The 22,453-nt window shown below is 40.6% G+C and overlaps 1 long non-coding RNA gene across 2 annotated transcripts in view; it reads left to right on the forward strand.

The window, feature by feature from the left end:
* The window catches only part of LOC113880099, a 48,366-nt gene that overhangs the window by 19,476 nt on the left and 6,437 nt on the right, over positions 1–22,453 (forward strand). The window contains exons 2-3 of one of the 2 annotated variants that reach the window (XR_003507588.1): positions 12,398–12,539; positions 21,452–21,590. This is a non-coding gene — a long non-coding RNA (uncharacterized LOC113880099). Of the gene's footprint in view, positions 1–12,397; positions 12,540–21,451; positions 21,591–22,453 lie in introns of those variants that run through there. The other variant, XR_003507587.1, reaches the window with a different exon arrangement.

Genomic DNA, 22,453 nt, shown 5'->3' on the forward strand with positions numbered 1-22,453 from the left:
CACAGTAAACAGCACAAGGGGATGAAACTAAGTGTAAAATAAAGCAGCCTGGCATTTTGCTTTGTTTTGAAAGAGATTTTTAACTGACCGGGTTCAGTGCTAAGTGCAGATTTCATAAAAATGCGAGGCAATTGACATTGAGGAAATGATGATTTTTTTAGAAAAACTGAGCACAAAGTTGGCTCAAGGAGAAGGCATTAAGAATAGCTTAGTAAATCTTGTCCCTGTTTTGAACTTAGGAACATTCCGTGCAAATTTATGTTTTTGTTTCCATAATATATATATATGAGAGTTCAATTTCAGAAGAATGTTGTATTTCAGTTTTTAAATTCCCCTTGAAATGCCTTTTTCTGTGGAAGAAACATCTTTGAAAATAGTTACTATTAACTCTAACATTTCATAAAACATGAGACTGAGAGAAGAGCTTGGTAATTCCCAAGAATATAACTCTGTCATCATAAATGTGCATATTTGTGTAGAATTTGGACTTTTTGAAAAATGGAATATCTTTCAGACGATAACTCAGAACCAAATCAACACGTCTGGTTCTACCTAAAAGGGTACACATAAATTCTGTCATTCATTTGCCAAAGTTTCAAACCAAAATTGCAGTTTCTTTTCAGAGCCAAAATTGCCAAACATTTCTCATATAAACCCTGTAAGTGGTGCATTTGGAAATTGTAATACTTAATATGCCCTTTTATTAAAAAAAAGTTAGTGCTTTAAAAATATCAAGTATAACAAAAATTTCTTTTATTGATTTTATTGATTTTTAAGAGCAGTTAAGTAAATTTTCTAAATTGAGTGAATAGATAGTAGATATATTTAATAATTTTTCAATTATACTAGTATGATTTAATTTCTAAACTTAAGAGTGTCATAATTTGTGTTCCAATTTCTGCTTCTGTTGTTACAGCCTACTTCTCATTTATAGTTTACACTTGTGGTACTTTTCTCTTTCTTGTAATTAGTTTTGATAGAACCAGTTAATCATTTCTCATTGAAACATACTGAACAAAGAATGGTTCTTGGGTTTCAAAAAAGTCTATTAATAAAAAAATTTGAAAGACTGGTCTTACATATAAATATCAGTGAAAACATTCTAAACATACTATTTGCAACTGGAATCCAAAGCAATATTAAGAAGATAGAATGTTATGCTTAATTGGGATGGATTCAAAAATTCAAGGATATTTTTGTACAGGAAGATATGTTACCTTAATTCAGCACATAAAAAAGTCAAAGAGGGAAAAGTAAACATTTGCAGTATATATTGAAATGATACTTTCAAAATATAAACATCTAGTCTCATATTTTTAAACTTAGTAAACTAAAATAGAAATGTTTTTCTCAAAATGATAAAGAATATTAATTTCAAACCAGGAGCTTACATCTTTTATACATGAGAGTGAAGCGTTGGCACTTTATAGATCTTAAAGAAAAATTGCTTACGTTTAGTTGAATACATGTCTCTCTTCCTCGGGAAATGACAGGTTCCTTAAGAGCAGGGAGTGACATTTGTAGTTCTGTCCTATAGTAGGTATTTGTTAAATGTTTGTTGAAAAAATCAAGTATCACCCTACTTTTTACAGATGAGGGCACTGAGGCACAGAGAGTAAATGATTTTCTCAGGTTCACACAGGTTGTAGCTACAGTGCTAGGCTTGAACCAGGGCAAGTTGATGCAACTTTCCCCAGTCTATACTTTAGCCCTGCATCATCTCTAACAAAGATTGCCATATGATACATGACCTACTCCATATGGCTATTGCTTTAAACAAATTAATATCTGTAAAGCACCAGGAAAGGAGTCTGGTATATATTGAGAATATGTGAGTTTTAGCTATTACTGTTTGATTTATCCCTACCCTTAATCCCCAACCTTCAGATACTCAACCAGAAATGAATCCATTTAAGTGATAACCATTCAGCCCACATTTATCTTTCTTATGCACAAGGATGCCACACTAGGGCTCTTCTCGTGTTTGATGAGATTCTTTAGGCTTCCCAGTGACAAAGCTAAAGCAGAGACTGCACTGGCCTGTAGAAACTAGGAGAGTACTGACATCAGAAAGTTCACTGTACACTAGGGCACAGCCTACGCATTGTCCCAAACCTGATTCAAGAGGAAAACTTTCAAAGATAAAATATGTATTGATGTGATAACATATTGTGGAGTCTAACACCATCCCTCAGTTCTACTTTCCGATCAGTCAGGTACACTCAAGCTCCCCTGCATTTTATTTGTAATAGTCTCTTACTATAGGAACAATATCAGTTCATTTTATACAATTAGAAAATATAGACAAAAATAAAAAAAATCATATTCCTACAATCAGAGAATATGCACTCACACTCTTAATAGCTTAGTGTATATTCTTTCACACAATATATATGTTATCATGTAAATGACAAATGATATCATACTGTACAAACTGTTGAACTTTCTTTTCTATTCAAGTATCTCTATTTATCATTTCAGTGCATTTTCATCTTATCTAGTGTCTGTATCATCTACACATTTCCCCAGTTGTTCCCAACATAATCCTATTATATTTAAAATTAATGCCTGTTCTCCCAGCTGTCAACATCTATCAACCAAAACCCTTCCATCCATAGATTTTCTCTGGAGAGGTGGGGCCCCCCTCAGGGGAACCTTAGAGAAGTACGCAGTGAGTGGATTGAGGGAGGGTCTTTCTGGCTTCCAACTTCACATACACTCTAGATCAGAGTTGGAACAGATGTCTGCTATTCTCTGCTCTTCAATTTGAACATTAAGCCTCCATATAGTCAATATTAAGCCTCATGTAGACGCAATACTTTGGGTAAAATTCAGATATTTGATAAACTCTGCCTTTCCCTGATCCCCTAACTATCTAGTGAACTATGAACTCAAGAGTAAGGCAATTAGAATAATGTATCCATGATCAACTTGTATTGGCTGCACCTATTCACCACTTTTGTCTCATGATTTGAGGAGAGGAAAATGTGCTCAGGGGCCACGTGGGCTTAATGCCCAACAGAAAGTCCTCAGGACCTTCAACTTCATCCACAGTTGGGACTCCACTGGATTCTCTGAAACTACATGCACCTCAGATTATTTTTATCTCTTTTTGGTGGAAACATTGCTATCTTTTAAGGTGCTCTGATGAATCAGAGGCTAAAGGGAAAACCTTAAGGAGGTTATAATAAAGATGAAAAGGTATGGTAATGCAAAACCTTGGGGGAAATTTAATAAGACTTAAGATTTTGTATATATGGAATTGCTTGAATGATCTTTATGTAAAGAGCAGTTGACAGACGCTCCCAGCTAATTGGACTTCAGGGAGACTGAAATCAGTGGATTGCAGGCTGATTAGAAGCCAGTCTCTTTGGAAATTAAAATAAAGTGTGTATTACTGGGTTTTCTCTTTATGTAGCACATGGACTGATGAATTAAAAACTGTTGCTGTCCTGTCACTGTGTCTCAGGCAGAGAGCACTGTGGATACCCATAGGGTTACAGTAACAGTTGGAGCATCTGCTTTTAGCAAGGGGTTGCTGAACTTCTAGAGAGACTGCTTGCTTGACCACAGGTCCTCTGTGGTCAAGATCTGGGGACATACACGCTTGCTCTCTGAGAGGAAGTCTTATTTATTTTTTTTTAAATTCAGCTCAGATGGACTTCTGTGTGGCTTAGTGTGGCCCATGTCTGAGCTCCAGGTTAGGGTTTTGCTGTTGGCCAATGGAGGGAAGTTTTTCACACAGTAAATTAAGAAAGAGGCTTTTTAAAAAGAGCCTGGTTAAAGTAAATACTTCATTGTTCCAATTTTATTCCTGACATCAGAAAATCTTTATCATCATCACTGCCCATCCAAAGTAAGGAAATCCTTGAGGTTGGGGAGCAACATCAATGATTCTGAAAGATTGAGTGATATGATGGATTTCTAAATGTCCTTATTATTCAGTGTATTACTTTTGGAAATGGCACTTAGAGAAAGTTTTGGGATGATACTCTGGAGATGATCTGTTTGGCATGATGCTGTCATTGGCCCAAACTATTTTGTCCAATTAGTGACTAGTGATTTGTTCGAAAGAGAAGACAAAAGCAACAAGAATTCAGGAAAACTGTAGAACTGGGAGGAGCTCAGTACCCTACCCTCAGGGGGGTCTCTCCACCCTGAATAGAAAGAAGAAAGATAATGGGCTCTGATGTGGTTGCTTCAGGGATCAATAAAAGTTGCTAAGCTCATTTGCAGAGAAGGTTACTGGACTTCTTTTTTATTTCTCAGCACAAGCTAGCAGAATGGTAGTCCTCTTTCCTAGTTTAATGGAAAAATAGTTGACGTGTATCACTCCTTAATGCGCACAGCAATCACTCTTCAATGTACACAGCGTGATGGTTTGATTTACGTATATTGTGAAATGATCTTCACAATAGGTTCAGCTAACATGCACTATCTCATGTGTGCTAAATCACTTCAGTCATGTCCTACTGTTTGTGACCCTGTGGACTGTAGCCCGCCAGGCTCCTCTCTCCATGGGATTTCCCATGCAATGCTGGAGCGGGTTGCCATGCCCTCCTCCAGGGAATCTTCCTGACCCAGGGATTGAACCCACAGCTTTTATGTCTCCTGCATTAGCAGGCAGATTCTTTACCACTAGCACCATTGTCTCATATGGATGCAATAAAAACAAAAGAAAAAACATTTTCTCCCTGCAGTGAGAACTCTTGGGCTTTACTTTCTTAGCACCTTTCCTGTATGTCATATAAGTGTCAGCTTTCATCATCATGTTGTATAGCATAGCCCTAGTACCTAGTAGTAGAAGTAGTACATCTACTTCTGCTTTATTGACTATGCCAAAACCTTTGACTGTGTGGATCACAACAAACTGTGGAAAATTCTGAAAGAGATGGGAATTCCAGACCACCTGACCTGCCTCCTGAGAATCTGTATGCAGGTCAAGAAGCAACAGTTAGAACCAGACATGGAACAACAGACTGGTTCCAAATTGGGAAAGCAGTATGTCAAGGCTGTATATTGTCACCCTGCTTATTTAACTTATATGTAAAGTATATCATGTAAAGTGCCAGCCTGGATGAAGCCCAAGCTGGAATCAAGGTTGCCGGGAGAAATATCAATAACCTCAAGATTTGCAGGTGACACCACCCTTATGGCAGGAAGCAAAGAACTAAAGAGCCTCTTGATGAAAGTGAAAGAAAAAAGTGAAAAAGCTGGCCTAAAACTCAACATTCAGAAAACTAAGATCATGGCATCCAGTCCCATCACTTCATGGCAAATTGATGGGGAAACAGTAGAAACAGTGACAGACTTTATTTCCTTGGGCTCCCAAATCCCTGCAGATGGTGACTGCAGCCATGAAATTAAAAGATGCTTGCTCCTTGGAAGAAAAGCTATGACAAACCTAGACAGCATATTAAAAAGCAGAGATTACTTTGCCAAAAAGGTCTGTCTAGTCAAAGCTATGGTTTTTCCAGTAGTCATGTATGGATGTGAGAGTTGGGCTATAAAGAAAGCTGAGCACCAAAGAATTGATGCTTTTGAACTGTAGTGTTGGAGAAGACTCTTGAGAGTCCCTTGAACTGCAAGGAGATCAAACCAGTCAATCCTAAGGGAAATCAGTCCTGAATATTCATTGGAAGGACTAATGCTGGTATGGATGTGAGAGTTGGATTATAAAGAAAGCTGAGTGCTGAAAAATTGATGCTTTTGAACTGTGGTGTTGGAGAAGACTCTTGAGAGTCCCTTGGACTGTAAGATCAAACCAGTCAATCCTAAAGAAAATAAGTCCTGAATATCCATTGGAAGGACTGATGCTGAATTTGAAACTCCAATACTTTGGCCACCTGATGTGAAGAACTGATTCCTGGGAAAAGACCCTGATGCTGGGAAAGATTGAAGGCAGGAGGAGAAGGGGACAACAGAGGATAAGATGCTTGTATGGCATCACTGACTCAATGGACATGAGTTTGAGTAAGCTCCGGGAGTTGGTGATGGACAGGGAAGCCAGGTGTGTTGCAGTCCATGGGGTCGAAAAGAGTCGGACACGACTGAGCAAATGAACTGAGTACTTGATTATCTTACAACTTGATTTTGTACCTTTTGACCACCTTCATCCAGTTTCGCCTACCCCCACCCTTTGCCTCTAGTAACCACAAGTCTGATCTCTTTTTCTATACATTTGCTTTTTTGCATTCTACATATCATTGAGATTATACAGTTTTGTCTTTTTCTGTCTGATTTATTTCACTTACCATAATGTCTTCACAGTCCATCCATGTTGTCACAAAGAGGAGGATGTCCTCATTTTTTATGGTTGAATAATATATATTTGTGTATGTACTACAATTTCTTTATCCATTCATGCATTGACATCAGCATATTCAACATAGGCTTTCTTCAATGCAGAAGCAAGTCTGAAAATTCTGGGACCATGTGATGGCGTCATGCAATCCAAGACTGAGTTCTTCACAAGTGGCTTGTAGAGGTGAAGAGAGTCGGGCAGACATGCCCTGATTTATTCTCTCATTTTTTTAAAAAAATAAAGGAAAAGCTGTTTCTTAGGGAACCAACTTGCCCTCACACTTCTCACCCATCTTCAGAAAAGGCAAATAGGACTGTTTATTTGTTCAGTTGTTCATCACACTCATTCAGTAAGTAGTGGAGAATTCATTGTACAGCACAATAAGTGCTAGACCTCCAAGGAGGGCAAACATCAAGGAATTCTTCTAAATTTCCAGTAAATTGACATATTTAACTTGAAGCCATCTAAGGAAGTGTTTCTATGAAACTAATATTTGTACTCTCAAATATTTGTACTCATAGAGGTGAGCAATAATAAAGCATTTTTCCAGGTCATCTACAATTTGTATATTCCTATGGGAGAGGTAATGGCACCCCACTCCAGTACTTTTGCCTGGAGAATCCCATGGACGGAGGAGCCTGGTGGGCTGCAGTCCACGGGGTCACTAGAGTCGGACATGACTGAGTGACTTCACTTTCACTTTTCACTTTCATGCATTGGAGAAGGAAATGGCAACCCACTCCAGTGTTCTTGCTTGGAGAATCCCAGGGACGGGGAAGCCTGGTGGGCTGCCATCTATGGGGTCGCACAGAGTCGGACACGACTGAAGCAACTTAGCAGCAGTAGTAGCAGCATGGGAGAGGTGCTTTTGATTCACTACTACTGTACCTAGAGTTTTGACACATATTAGGTCCTTCATAAATAGGGGAGGAGAGAAGGAGGGGAGTGCAGTGTAGACTGTATGTGAAGGGAAATGGAGGAGGAAGAGGAAGGGTGTGGGGTGTAGACTGTGTTGAAGGGAAATGGAGGAGGAGGTGGTGGAGGTGGAGGAGGGTTGTAAGGGTTGAATGCATGTGAAGGCAAACAGAGGAGGAGGAGGTGGAGGTGGGTGTAGAAGCATGTGAAGGTGGCCATAGGAAAAGAGATCTGCATCTGGGTGGCAAGTATGGTCTTTTAGATAGCTGAGATTCCTGGCTCCTGTATCTGGTGGCTTCTATTGAGTTTACTTGGCAGCTTATTAGAAACACACATACCTAAGGCACAGGTTTTAGTTGAGGTCTGGTCACTGCATTTTTATGATGCTTTTGGGGTTTGAGGACATGTTTGGCGGAACTATTGATCTGATAAAAAGGACAGAAGGTCTGAAGGAGGATTGTCACCATACAGAAGGAAAGACGGACAAGATGAGGAAGGGTGAAATGGCTTTGATGTTACATACGGATATATCCAAAAAGCATGTGAAAAGTTAGGACTTAGAGTTCAAGGATGTTGAGGACTGGAGTTATCTTTTGCAGAAGATGTGTGGACATCTTTGGGATCACCTACAGTTAGAGTATAGAGGTGAGAGGAGAAGAAATAACTCTGGTTGGGGGAATGTCTGTCTTTATGGGGATGGAAAGAATAAGGAGCCTTCCAAAATTATAGTGAGAGGCGGAAATAACAGAGTTTTAGGGTCAGGAACACTGAAAGAAATATCATGCTATGAAGGAGCCAGTGGTCACCACAATCATAGAGATCAAGTGTGAGAAACAGGAACAGACCTTGGGATTTGGTGACTTGGTCATAATTTTCACCATCATCATTTCTGTTATTACTGCTTGTGCTATTTTATTGATATTTCCCTAGGCTGAGTTCCTAGAGGTGAAGGGAGTTCTAGAGTAAATATTGTGTTTGATTCTTGCGCCATGTTGGCATACTGCTTTCCCAGAGAACTTACTCATTTAAAAATGCCACCAGCAGTGGATGAGAGTACCTCAGCCACATTGAGCACCAGCATTACAAATGACAGTTCTTAATTACTGCCTTCCAAGTATTTATCACGTATCTCTTTCTTATAACCAAAACCAAAAAAAAAAAGTTAAAAGCAAAGATGCTCTTTAAAGGAAGAATATTAAGGCGGCCTACTCTGGAGTCTAAAAATGATGGGAAGAAGAGTGGAAACCACCACCATGCTGCTGAACAAGAAATTAACCACTCCTCTGAGAGCAAGGTTACACAACACAAACATCATGTCTCTTACTCCAGGTTATACTTTCAACAGAGGGCCAAGGCTTGTTTTGCTTTGTTTGTTTGGTTTGACTTTTCACTTCCCTTTATCTAATCAAGTGAAGCTGAGCAAATAAACTTGAGCCAATGAGAATTTTATAGGAGACTGGATAGTGATGATTAGTAAAAGATTTAAAATATAAACTTCTGTTTGTCTCTTGTTAGGTCACTGCTAGTTTAAAGAATTTTGATGTTTTGCCTATTCTTTTTCTTTAAAAGAAATATTGAAAAGCAGATGGTTCCCTAAATTATAAACTGTTACATGGGAGGCCTTTTTAGATAAGATGCCAGAGGCTGTATTGTTTGGTGTATTTAGGGTCAAATAAGTGAGTGATCCAGAGAAGGCGATGGCACCCCACTCCAGTACTCTTGCCTGGAAAATCCCATGGACAGAGGAGCCCGGTAGGCTGCAGTCCATGGGGTCGCTCAGAGTCGGACAGGACTGAGCGACTTCACTTTCACTTTTCACCTTCATGCATTGGAGAAGGAAATGGCAACCCACTCCAGTATTCTTGCCTGGAGAATCCCAGGGACAGGGGAGCCTGGTGGGCTGCCGTCTATGGGGTCGCACAGAGTCGGACACGATTGAAGCGACTTAGCAGCAGCAGCAAGTGAGTGATCATTTTCCATGGTGCGGTGAGCTTCTCTACCTAGAGTTTTGAAACTAAGTTGAGAAATGTGACCTTAAACAGTGTGTCCAGAACTGCCAATCCATTCATGGGAGCATGGAGCCATGGTAATGCCAGATTAGCTAAGGAGTTACTGAGTTATTCAGGATCTGTGCAAAGAGCAGCTTCTGTATAAAAGAGACCCTTGTAGAAGTATTTTAGGGAAGTTGAAAGCCTCTATTCCAGTGTTGTGTAAAGGGATAGCACTTGGATCTGCCAAGATATGCAGACCCTAAGGCTGGCCCAGGAGAGACCCAGAAGTGGGGACATAGTTGGAGAACATACCTAAGGGGAAGGTCTTTGCCATGGAAGGGCCACACCTTCTGGCCACACTTTCTGGACTAGCTAGGGCTGGGAACAATTGTGCAGTACTCAAATCACTTCAAGCTAAGTTTTGAAAACTGAGAAGGTTCACAGTAACAATACTTTTAATTAAAGGAAGACCAGGTCATCTCTCCCAGGCAACCAAAACCTACCCAAGGGCCCATACAAAACGATGAGGAGTGTGAGTCATGTTTTACTGTCAGAGATAATCTTCCAATCTACTATTTTAGAGAATCAGTTTAGAGCACTCATAAATCTGCATTCCCTTGATTTTTTTGAAATAAATATAAGCTTTATGATAATCAGTGAGAAAGATAAAAAGTAGAGCCACTACTCTGTGCCAGGCACTGAATTAAGTACTTTATGAATATTAGCTTCATTTAATCTTCACAACCATTCAGTGATATGTACTCATTTTGCAGATGAGAAACATGAGGGGTTTGTCTCTTGTCCAAAGCTTTTACATACCATGTGGCTGCTAAGGGACAATGCAGGGATTTGAAGCCAGTTTCTCTGAGCATGTGGCTTAACCAGTATGCTGTGCTGCTTCACTAGCTGGTTTCAATTTTCCATGGTGGATTACCAGATGAAACTGGCTGGTCACCCAGCAAGACAGGCCAACAGCTTATGTTTGCATGTTATGAGCCAGAGGCGTGGAATCCCTGGCTGCAAGTGTAGGTTTCTCTTCACTGGACTTTGGAGATCTTTGGGTTTCATGATGCCCTTGGATGTCTAAACTCCAGGGTGATCTCTCCATGCCAAGTGTGAGCCCAGTTTGAAGGGATGAGGGAGCATCACCACCCCATGCTTCCTTTCCGTCTCTTTGCCTGAGATAAAGATCAGCCTCTTGGGGCCTCAGAAAGATGCTCTGGGCTATTAGATAGCAGGAGAGACTTTGCCTCAAGCAGTCCTGGGGTGTCTGCAGATGCTTCAAGAAAGACCCATTTCAGGAAGATAAGCTTACTTCTCTGATCCAGGGAGAATTTAAAATAATACTGCATTTCTTCCTCTGAAACCTTGAGCCTTTTGCCTTGTTGGTGATTTTGTTTCTAGTACCTTTCGTGTGTTTTCCCCTAATGCTGTGTGAGAAGGTTGCGAGGGAGTTCTGGGTCCCCAGCCTGACCCTGCTATATGCTCTGTGGTCCAGACATCTTGAGTGAGTGAGGGCACATGGCCCAGGCCTGTGTGGAGCATAGTGGGGCTGCAGAGACAACCCGGTGGGCTTGTTCTCTAAACCAGCCTTTGTTTTTCTTCAACCCTGTGCTCATCTCAGGTTTCACTTCAGTTATTTTAGTGATTCATAGAAAAGAAGAAATTTTTGTTTTCCTAGAATGCTTGGGAAATTGTACATGAAAATCCCTAGCTGTGGTATGTTATTTCATTTGTTTTATTATTACTGTGTACTGGAAAAAATACAATGTCTGTGCCATTACTAGTAATAACTTTTTTTATTAAATGTTTTTTTTTAATTGACTTTATTTTTTAATATAAATTTATTTATTTTAATTGGAGGCTAGTTACTTTACAATATTGTATTGGTTTTGCCATACATCAACATGAATCTGCCACAGGTGTACTCGTGTTCCCCGTCCTGAACCCCCCTCCCATCTCCCTCTCCATACCATCCCTCTGGGTCATCCCAGTGCACCAGCCCCAAGCATCCTGTATCATGCATCGAACCTGGACTGGCGATTCGTTTCACATGTGACATTATACATGTTTCAATGCCATTCTCCCAAATCATCCCACCCTCGCCCTCCCCACAGAGTCCATAAGACTGTTCTATACATCTGTGTCTCTTTTGCTGTCTCGCATACAGGGTTATCGTTACCATCTTTCTAAATTCCATATATATGCGTTAGTATACTGTATTGGTATTTTTCTTTCTGGCTTACTTCACTCTGTGTAATAGGCTCCAGTTTCATCCACCTCATTAGAACTGATTCAAATGTATTCTTTTTAATGGCTGAGTAATACTCCATTGTGTATATGTACCACAGCTTTCTTATCCATTCATCTGCTGATGGGCATCTAGGTTGCTTCCATGTCCTGGCTATTATAAACAATGCTGTGATGAACATTGGGGTACACGTGTCTCTTTCAATTCTGGTTTCCTCAGTGTGTATGCCCAGCAGTGGGATTGCTGAGTCATAAGGCAGTTCTATTTCCAGTTTTTTTAAGGAATCTCCATACTGTTCTCCATAGTGGCTGAACTAGTTTTCATTCCCACCAACAGTGTAAGAGGGTTCCCTTTTCTCCACACCCTCTCCAGCATCTATTGCTTGTAGACTTTTGGATCACAGCCATTCTGACTAGCGTGAAATGGTACCTCATAGTGGTTTTGATTTGCATTTCTCTGATAATGAGTGATGTTGAGCATCTTTTCATGTGTTTGTTAGCCATCTGTATGTCTTCTTTGGAGAAATGTCTGTTTAATTCTTTGGCCTGATTTTTGATTGGGTCATTTATTTTTCTGGAATTGAGCTGCAGGAGTTGCTTATATATTTTTGAGATTGTCGGTTGCTTTGCTTCATTTGCTATTATTTTCTCCCATTCTGAAGGCTGTCTTTTCACCTTGCTTATAGTTTCCTTTGTTGTGCAGAAGCTTTTAAGTTTAATTAGGTCCCATTTGTTTATTTTTGCTTTTATTTCCAATATTCTGGGAGGTGGGTCATAGAGGAAACAGGATAGTCCCCTAAAGGTCCAGACAGAGCAAAATGGTGTGTGGTGGGAGGGGATGTTGGGGATTGGGGGGAATAGGGGTGGAGGATGGAGCTTGTTTTCTGAGCCTGGACTTCTGTCTCCTACCATTGGCTTTGGTTCTCCTTGTTCTCAGGCCTTCATACTGGGACTGATGCTGTTGGCTTCCCTCATTCTTCGGCATCCAGGTTTGGAGCGGAACCACACCACTGACTTTCCTGGACCTCCAACTTGTAGACGGCAGAGCAGCTCTGGGACTTCTCAGCTTCCAACATCATGTGAGCCAGTCCCACCTAAAAACTCTTTCTAGCTGTCTATATGTACCCTATGGTTTTTTTCCTCTGGAGGATACTAACTAATAGAAATGCTTTTTATTTTATTTTTAATTAGAGGATAGTTGCTTTACAATATTGTGTTGGTTTCCACCATAATATGAATCAGCCACAGATATACATATGCCCCTTCCTTCTTAGACCTCCCTCCTCTCAGGTTGGTTTATTTATCTTCCTTGGTTCTTATCTCGTCACAACAAAAATATGGAGCAATGGACCAAAATGTATAGTACAACAGCCAAGTGAAAGCTCAGTTCACCTTAAGCATACAGAGCTTTTATTAGACTGACACTCCCCAGAGAGTCCTTCTCGTCCTTGCTGTCCAGCTCTCTTGGCTTCCTCCAGTCCCCCTCCTTTTGGTTATGCCTGGTGCAAAGCAGGGCTTGTACCCACTACCAGTCAATGAAAGGGAATACAAATGGGCATACGCTCAAGGCCGATTGACAATTTCAAGTTATATAACAACAGGCTGTGTTGTTTATGTCTTCCCATAATTCCATCTGATATAATTAGATGTAGAATATTCATGAGCCCTTGATGCACTCCTAATGCCTAAGGTTATTTGGAGAAGCCCCTGTGGTCATTTTGTATCTACTGTGTGCCTAAGGCCTTGTTCAGGAATTGAAAAGTTTCTATGGTTATTTTGCAGCATATTTGTGAGCTCTCCTGGGTGCATCTGGGATGGAGTTTAGAGATGGCTTGCATCCTTTCAGCCAGGCCTCCTCTAGGTGCTCATGTCTAACTTTGTACCTGACACTCTCACCTCCAATCCCATCCCACCCTTCTAGGGGTCACAGAGCACTGGGTTAGAGGTCCCTGTGTCTTACTGCTAATTCCCATTGGCTCTCTGTTTTATGTATGGTAATGTGTATGTTTCAGTGTTACTCTTTCACTTCATCCCTCCTCTTCTTACCCCACTGTGTCCACAAGTCTGTTCTCTGGGTCTGCGTCTCCACTGCTGCCCTGCAAATAGGTTCATCAGTACCATCTTTCTGGATTCCGTATATATGCTTTAGTATATGATACTTGTTTTTCTCCAACTGATTTCACTCTGTATGACAGACTCTAGGTTCATCCACACCACTGACTCAAATTTATTCCTTTTTGTGGCTGAGTAATGTTCCATTGTATATATGTATTAATACCAGAACTTCTTTATCCATTCATCTGTTGATGGACATCCAGGTTGCTTCCATGTCCTAGCTGTTGTAAATAGTGCTGCAGTGAACACTGGGGTACATGTGTCTCTTTCAATTATGGTTTTCTTAGGGTAGGTATATGACCAGTAGTGGGATTGTTGTGTCATAGGGTAGTTTATGGAGCTTTCCAAGTGCCAATGCAGGAGACAGAAGAGACGTGGATTTGATCCCTGAGTTGGGAAGATCCTCTGAAGGAGTGCATAGCAACCCACTCCAGTATTCTTGCCTCGGAGAATCCCACAGACAGAGGAGCGTGGTGCCCCAGTCCATAGGGTCACAGAGTTGAACATGACTGAAGCAACTTAACACACACACCTGGTAGTTTTATTCCCAGTTTTTATTTTATTTTATTTTTTTTAATGACTCAGAATGTCATGCTGTCAAATTGCAACACGTTGAAAACAGATTTATAGCATTTCAGAGGCTTCTGATGGAAGGAGCCTGCATGCATGCTCAGTCATGTCCGGCTCTTTGCGACCCCCTGGACTGTAGCCCACCAGGCTCCTCTGTCCATGGAATTCTTCAGGCAAGAATACTGGAATGGGTTGTCATTTCCTCCTCCAGGGGATCTTCCTGACCCAGGGATCAAACCTGCATCTTCTGCATTAGCAATTGGATTTTTTTTTTTCCATATTCTCTTTTTTTTATTTCATTTTTTTTCTTAATTTTATTTTATTTAACTTTACAATATTGTATTGGTTTTGCCATATATCAAAATGAATCTGCCACAGGTATACATGTGTTCCCCATCCTGAACCCTCCTCCCTTCTCCCGCCCCATACCATCCCTCTGGGTCATCCCAGTGCACCAGCCCCAAGCATCCAGGATCATAGATTGAACCTGGACTGGCGACTCGTTTCATATATGATATTATACATATTTCAATGCCATTCTCCCAAATCATCCCACCCTCTCCCTCTCCCACAGAGTCCAAAAGACTGTTCTATACATCAGTGTCTCTTTTGCTGTCTCGTATACAGGGTTATTGTTACCATCTTTCTAAATATTCCCAGTTTTTAAAGGGATTTCCGTGCTGTTCTCCATAGTGGCTGTATCAATTTACATTCCCACCAGCAATGCAAGAGGATTCCTTTTATTCCATACTGGCTCCAGCACTTATTGTTTGTGGATTTTTTGATGACGGCCATCCTGACTGATGTGCGGTGATGCCTCATTGTAGTTTTGATTTGCATTTCTCTAATAATGAGCAATGTTGAGCATCTTTTCATGTGTTTATTGGTCATCTCTATGTCTTCTTTGGAGAAGTGTCTATTTAGGTCTTCTGCCCACTTTTTGATTGAGTTGTTTGAGTTGTTTGTTTTTCTGGTATTGAACTGCATGAGCTACTTATATATTTTGAACATCAGTCCTAGAGATGCTTTTTAAATATTCAAATTTCTAAATTACTTTCCCCTTAAATTTATTTTGTCAGATTGAGATTGAGGTCACAATGCATTTTGGGTCTCTCTTAGATCAGATCAGATCAGATGCTCAGTCGTGTTCGATTCTTTGCGACCCCATGAATTGCAGCATGCCAGGCCTCCCTGTCCATCACCAACTCCCGGAGTTCACTCAGACCCATGTCCATCGAATCAGTGATGCCATCCAGCCATCTCATCCTCTGTCGTCCCCTTCTCCTCCTGCCCCCAATCTCGCCCAGCATCAGAGTCTTTTCCAATGAGTCAACTCTTCGCATGAGGTAGCCAAAGTACTGGAGTTTCAGCTTTAGCGTCATTCCTTCCAAAGAAATCCCAGGGCTGATCTCCTTCAGAATGGACTGGTTGGATCTCCTTGCAGTCCAAGGGACTCTCAAGAGTCTTCTCCAACACCACAGTTCAAAAGCATCAATTCTTTGGCGCTCAGCCTTCTTCACAGTCCAACTCTCACATCCATACATGACCACAGGAAAAACCATAGCCTTGACTAGACGAAACTTTGTTGGCAAAGTAATGTCTCTGCTTTTGAATATGCTATCTAGGTTGGTCATAACTTTCCTTCCAAGAAGTAAGCGTCTTTTAATTTCATGGCTGCAGTCACCATCTGTAGTGATTTTGGAGCCCAGAAAAATAAAGTCTGACACTGTTTCCACTGTTTACCCATCTATTTCCCATGAAGTGGTGGGACCAGATGCCATAATCTTCATTTTCTAAATGTTGAGCTTTAAGCCAGCTTTTTCACTCTCCACTTTCACTTTCATCAAGAGGCTTTTTAGTTCCTCTTCACTTTCTCCCATAAGGGTGGTGTCATCTGCATATCTGAGGTTATTGATATTTCTCCCGGCAATCTTGATTCCAATTTGTGTTTCTTCCAGTCCAGCGTTTCTCATGATGTACTCTGCATATAAGGTAAATAAACAGGGTGACAATATACAGCCTTGACGAACTCCTTTTCCTATTTGGAACTGGTCTGTTGTTCCATGTCCAGTTCTAACTGTTGCTTCCTGACCTGCATACGGATTTCTCAAGAGGCAGATCAGGTGGTCTTGTATTCCCATCTCTTTCAGAATTTTCCACAGTTGATTGTGATCCACACAGTCAAAGGCTTTGGCATAGTCAGTAAAGCAGAAATAGATGTTTTTCTGGAACTCTCTTGCTTTTTCCATGACCCAGCGGATGTTGGCAATTTGATCTCTGGTTCCTCTGCCTTTTCTAAAACCAGCTTGAACATCAGGAAGTTCACGGTTCACATATTGCTGAAGCCTGGCTTGGAGAATTTTGAGCATTACTTTACTAGCGTGTGAGATGAGTGCAATTGTGCGGTAGTTTGAGCATTCTTTGGCATTGCCTTTCTTTGGGATTGGAATGAAAACTGACCTTTTCCAGTCCTGTGACCACTGCTGAGTTTTCCACATTTGCTGGCATATTGAGTGCAGCACATGCACAGCATCATCTTTCAAGATTTGGAATAGCTCAACTGGAATTCTATCACCTCCACTAGCTTTGTTTGTAGTGATGCTTTCTAAGGCCCACTTGACTTCACATTCCAGGATGTCTGGCTCTAGGTCAGTGATCACACCATCGTGATTATCTGGGTCATGAAGATCTTTTTTGTACAGGTCTTCTGTGTATTCTTGCCATCTCTTCTTAATATCTTCTGCTTCTGTTAGGTCCATACCATTTCTGTCCTTTATCGAGCTCATCTTTGCATGAAATGTTCCTTTGGTATCTCTGATTTTCTTGAAGAGATCTCTAGTCTTTCCCATTCTGTTGTTTTCCTCTATTTCTTTGCATTGATCGCTGAAGAAGGCTTTCTTATATTTTCTTGCTATTCTTTGGAACTCTGCATTCAGATGTTTATATCTTTCCTTTTCTCCCTTGCTTTTTGCTTCTCTTCTTTTCACAGCTATTTGTAAGGCCTCCCCAGACAGCCATTTTGCTTTTTTGCATTTCTTTCCCATGGGGATGGTCTTCATCCCTGTCTCCTGTACAATGTCATGAACCTCATTCCATAGTTCATCAGGCACTCTGTCTATCAGATCTAGGCCCTTAAATCTATTTCTCACTTCCACTGTATAATCATAAGGGATTTGATTTAGGTCATACCTGAATGGTCTAGTGGTTTTCCATACTTTCTTCAATTTAAGTCTGAATTTGGCAATAAGGAGTTCACGGTCTGAGCCACAGTCAGCTCCTGGTCTTGTTTTTGCTGACTGTATAGAGCTTCTCCATCTTTGGCTGCAAAGAATATAATCAATCTGATTTCGGTGTTGACCATCTGGTGATGTGCATGTGTAGAGTCTTCTCTTATGTGGTTGGAAGAGGGTGTTTGTTATGACCAGTGCATTTTCTTGGCAAAACTCTCTTAGTCTCTGCCCTGCTTCATTCCGTATGCCAAGGCCAAATTTGCCTGTTACTCCAGGTGTTTCTTGACTTCCTACTTTTGCATTCCAGTACCCTATAATGAGAAGGACATCTTTTTTGGGTGTTAGTTCTAAAAGGTCTTGTAGGTCTTCATAGAACCGTTCAACTTCAGCAATATTCTTTGGTGTTTGGTAATTGTACACTATTATATATTTGGTAAGAATACTAATGTATTTTCTATTAATAGATAAAACCTAGCTTAACTAATTAATCTAACATTCCACAGATTGTCTTTCTAATGTCACCTGTTGAATGGATGAGCTATAAACTAGTGTGTTTTCTCAAGTTCTCTTTGTGTTTTCTCAGCAGACATTGAAGGATAGGGTGGAATGATATGGAGGTTTAATCCAGTGGAGACTATCTGATCATGGTAAATAAATTGCTCAGAGTTACTTCCATAGCTAACCCTATTTAATTTTTCCACTGTCAGTAATTGGGTCTTTTTAGTGTCAACTGAAAAAAAAAATGCACAACTTGAAAGTTGAGAGTTATGTTTTATCTGGTGGGCAAAACTGAGGACTGCAGATAACTGAGAGACTGCTCCAAAGAGGCAAGGAGGGAGCCAGGATAGATAGAAGTTTCTGCAATAAAGACCACTTAGTTAGTTGGAACATGAAAGGATTGCTGTTAATAAAAGAAAACCAGATGTCTGAAGGTAAGGAATTTAGCACTTTTCTGTGTATGGGATGATGCTCTCTGAAAACATTCCTTTACTATGCACCTCAGCCATCTGGGGCCAGTATACTGTGTTTGGCATCCTGAGTCTCCTCCAGGTACACCATCGTAGTGGTGGTAGCGGCAGCTTCCATTAGATGTAGCCCAGTGTATCCCCAGGTCATCTGACTTCTTTGCAACTCATGGGCTGTAGCCTGCAAGGCTTCTCTGTCCATAGGATTTCCTAGGTAGGAATACTTGAGTGGGTTTTTACTGAGAAGTGCCATTCCGTTCTCCAGGGCATCCTCCCAGATCAGAGATTGAACATGTATCTCCTGCATTGACAGGCGGGTTCTTTACCACTGAGCCACCAAATCTGGGGACTGAGCCACCAGGCTTACGTAAATCATTTTACAGATATAACAGTCTATTACATGCTGATGATAACTTGATTTTTAACCTCTACCTCCCCTCACTTTTTATGTTTTTTTGTCACAGTTTACCTTTTTATATCATGTATTAACAAATTTTATAGCTATAGTTACTTTTACTACCTTTGTCCTTTAACGTTTATATTAAGAGTTAAATGATTAACACACAACCATATTCAGTATTAGAATATGCTGAATTTGGCTACATGCTTATCCTTATCTTCTTTATCTACCTGCATCCTTTGTTTTCATAGGAGTATAATGCCCTTTCATGGCAACTTGAACTCATTTCAGTGTTAGTGCTAATGAACTCCCTCTGCTTTTGTTTGTTTGGAAAAGTCTTTACCTTACCTAATTTCTGAGAGAAAAATTTACCAGGTAAAGTATTCTTTGTTGGCATTTTCAAGAGTGTTTATTAATATTATATCTACCCATTCTCTTCACCTGAAAGCTTCCTACTGAGAACTCAGCTTCTAGGAGTACCCTCATATTAGAGAGACTTTTTTTCTGTCTTGTTGATTTAAAATTCTACCTTTATCTTTTATTTTAGACAGTATTATCAAAAAACTGGACAAGATTGTTTTGTATTGAAAATTTGGGGTAACTTTTAGCTTTATAAACTTGGATATCAAAATTTCTCACCAGATTTGAGATGTTTTCATCCATTATTTCTTTAAATATGCTTTATGACTCTTGTCTCTCTTCTTCTGAGACCCTAATACTTCTTAAAATGTTTTTTAATCTAAGGGATTTTTAATCTAAAATCTAATCTAATTTTTAATCTAATGTTCTTAGTCTAAGGAAATTATAGAATAATTCACAGAATTTTCACTCTTCATTCATCTTTCTTCTTCTTTGAATGAATGATTTCAAGCTCCTATCTACTACTTCACAAGTTTTCTTCCCCTTGACCCATTCTGCTGTTGATGTTATCTATTGCATTTGTAATTTCATCCACTGTATTCTTCAGCCTAAGAATTTGTACATTTTTTTTCACAATGTTTTCTTTCTCCCTACAGAACTTCTCATTTGTTCATGTATCATTTTCCTGATTTTGGTGAATTGTTCTTCTATGTTTTTTTTGTAGTTTGTTGAGCTTCCTTAAAACAGCTGTTTTAAATTATTTATTGGGTAAAGTGCAGATTTCCATTTCTTTGGGGTCGTTAGACACAGTTATTGTGTTCCACTGATGGTCATGTTTCCTTAAAGTTTCTTTTTTAAAAAGATTTTAACTGAAGTATAGTTAACATACAGTATTATATTTGGGGTGTACAGCATAGTGATCCAACATTTTCATGTATTGTAAGTTGATCACTATTAAGTCCAGGAGCCTTCTGTCATCATACAAAGTTACTGCAGTTTTACTGACTGTACTCCCTATGCTGTACATTACATCCCAGTGCCTTATATATTTTATAACTGGACCTCAAATTTTCATATTCCTTGAAGTCCTGTGTTGCTGTTTTCACATCTGAAGAAGAGTAACCACTTCTAGTCCTTACTGGCTGACTTCAGGAGAGAAACACCCTCTGTGGGCTGTGCTAGGAATTCTCACATCTTTATTGTGGGGACAACTGCTCCACACCTCTTGTGGCAGAATGCTGACGCACACATACCCTCTCTGGATCCTGCCAAACCTGGCTGAGTGCTGACAGAAAGGGATGCCGAATGGTTCATCCGGTGGTTTCTCCCGGGCCTGCTGACTCAGGTGGCTTTCTGCTCAGGCTCCCTTACTCCCCGAGTGCGTTCTCACAGCTCTCAGCATGTGCACAGGGAGGCAGGGGGCATCAGGTGGGTGCTCTCCAAGGGGCAAGGAAGAGATTTTAATCTGGGAGCCAGCTGACTGGGAAGATGGCAGGCTTGTGCCTCAAAATAGCCATCTTGTCTGGACCTGGTTGCCAGGATCTTTTATGAATCAGAGATGAGGGGGAGGTGAGGAAACAAAGACTATTCAGTTTTTGCAAATGGCAACCCGTAGGCAGGGGAATGTGTTAGTTTCACTTCCTTACAGTCCTTCACAGGTGGGCAGCTCAGGTTATCTCCCTGAGGCAGGGCATTGTGTATAACAAAAAAGGGTTAAAGTCACAGAAGCAGATCCAGTGTAAATTTAAAATTAACCCTTCTCCATTACCCTTAGTCCTGAGTTGTCACCTTAGGGAGTGTGGGGGAAACGGGAAAAATCGGACCATTTCTCGTACCCTCCTCAATGGATCCAGCATCTGATTTTCTGTCCAGCAGCGTGCTGGCACCCACTGCTGGACTCCGGGCCTCCCACACAGTGTGCTGGAACACTCTGCTGGACTCTGGGCCTCCTACAAAGGCTGTCTAGTCTGTGGGCGTTTGTCCAAATCAGTTTTCTTTCAGGGAAGATAGTAACCTATTCCACCATTTTGATGATGTTGCTCCTCTGCCTTCTGATTTTTGTTGAAAAATGGACATTTGAGTGCAGTAATGTGGTAACTCTGGAAATAAGGGTCCCACTCTTCCCCAGGGTTTGTTGTTTACTGATACTGGTTTTGTTCTAATTGTTCCTCTGTGCTGAGGACCAACCTGAGATGTAAGCTGAAGATCTTCTCAGGTCTTTTCTAAGACTTTGGCTTGTGTGGTGACTTCCTATTTTTCCCCATATAGACATGTGTTTTTGAGTTACTGTCCAGTATTCTTTATGCAAGGCAGGCCTAGTGCTAAACAACTCTCTGTTTTGCCATCTACAGGATTCTTTGTTGACGTGTTTTTCCTTCAGTGCTTTGAATAAATCAACCCCCTGTCTCCTGGTTCAAACTTGGGAAAGGAGTATGTCAAGGCTGTATATTGTACTCTGCGTATAAGTTAAATAAGCAGGGTGACATTTGAAATGCTGGACTGGATGAAGCACAAGCTGGAATCAAGATTGCTGGCAGAAATGTCAATAACTTCAGATATACAGCTGACACCACCCTTATGGCAGAAAGCAAAGAACTAAAGAGCATCTTGATGAAGGTGAAAGAGGAGAGTGAAAAAGCAGGCTTAAAACTCGACATTTAAAAAATGAAGATCATGGCATCTGGTCCTGAAGGAGGAAACAGAACAGGCTCCATCTTGAAAGCAGGACTCCATCTTGGATGGGACTGTGGACTTTGAGCTATATGCCCTGTATCTATGGAAACAACATACAAACTAGAAAATCGGACCAGATGGAAGAGCCCCAGGGCTCATACCTAGACACTCTGTTGCCTAAAAAAATACCCTAATTATCTGTAAAAAAAAAAATACCCTAACCAAAAAGAATCATAAATTCTATTATGCTTATTGGAGTATGACCACAGGCATATTGATAATTATCCACTGTTAACTACCTGGGCTTAAGGCATACGAATCATGGGTTAACTTTGATTGTATCTTTCTTTTCTTTTGTTCAGACTAGAGAATTTGGGGAGGTGGGTTTGAGCACGTACACTTAGGGTATATACGGTTTTCACAAAAACTGGTCAGGGTCCTTGGCTAAGAGGAGACTCTGCCTTGGGCCCACCAGTGTAATAAATTGCACTCCACTATCTGCATGTCCTTTTGAGTGAGTTTGATTCCTGGAATGCACAGCTACAACATTTGGTGCATTGGCTGGGAAACTCCTCACTGAGACAAGTCCCATTTGGGACTACTCTGAGGCCTTGAGGCTTGAATCTTCTAGAGGTGGGAGGGTGCCTCGCCCTTCTGGAAGGATTCTGCTTCTCAACTCC

This window comes from Bos indicus x Bos taurus, chromosome 21, assembly GCF_003369695.1.
Source record: "Bos indicus x Bos taurus breed Angus x Brahman F1 hybrid chromosome 21, Bos_hybrid_MaternalHap_v2.0, whole genome shotgun sequence".
NCBI classification, from domain to species: Eukaryota; Metazoa; Chordata; class Mammalia; order Artiodactyla; family Bovidae; genus Bos; species Bos indicus x Bos taurus.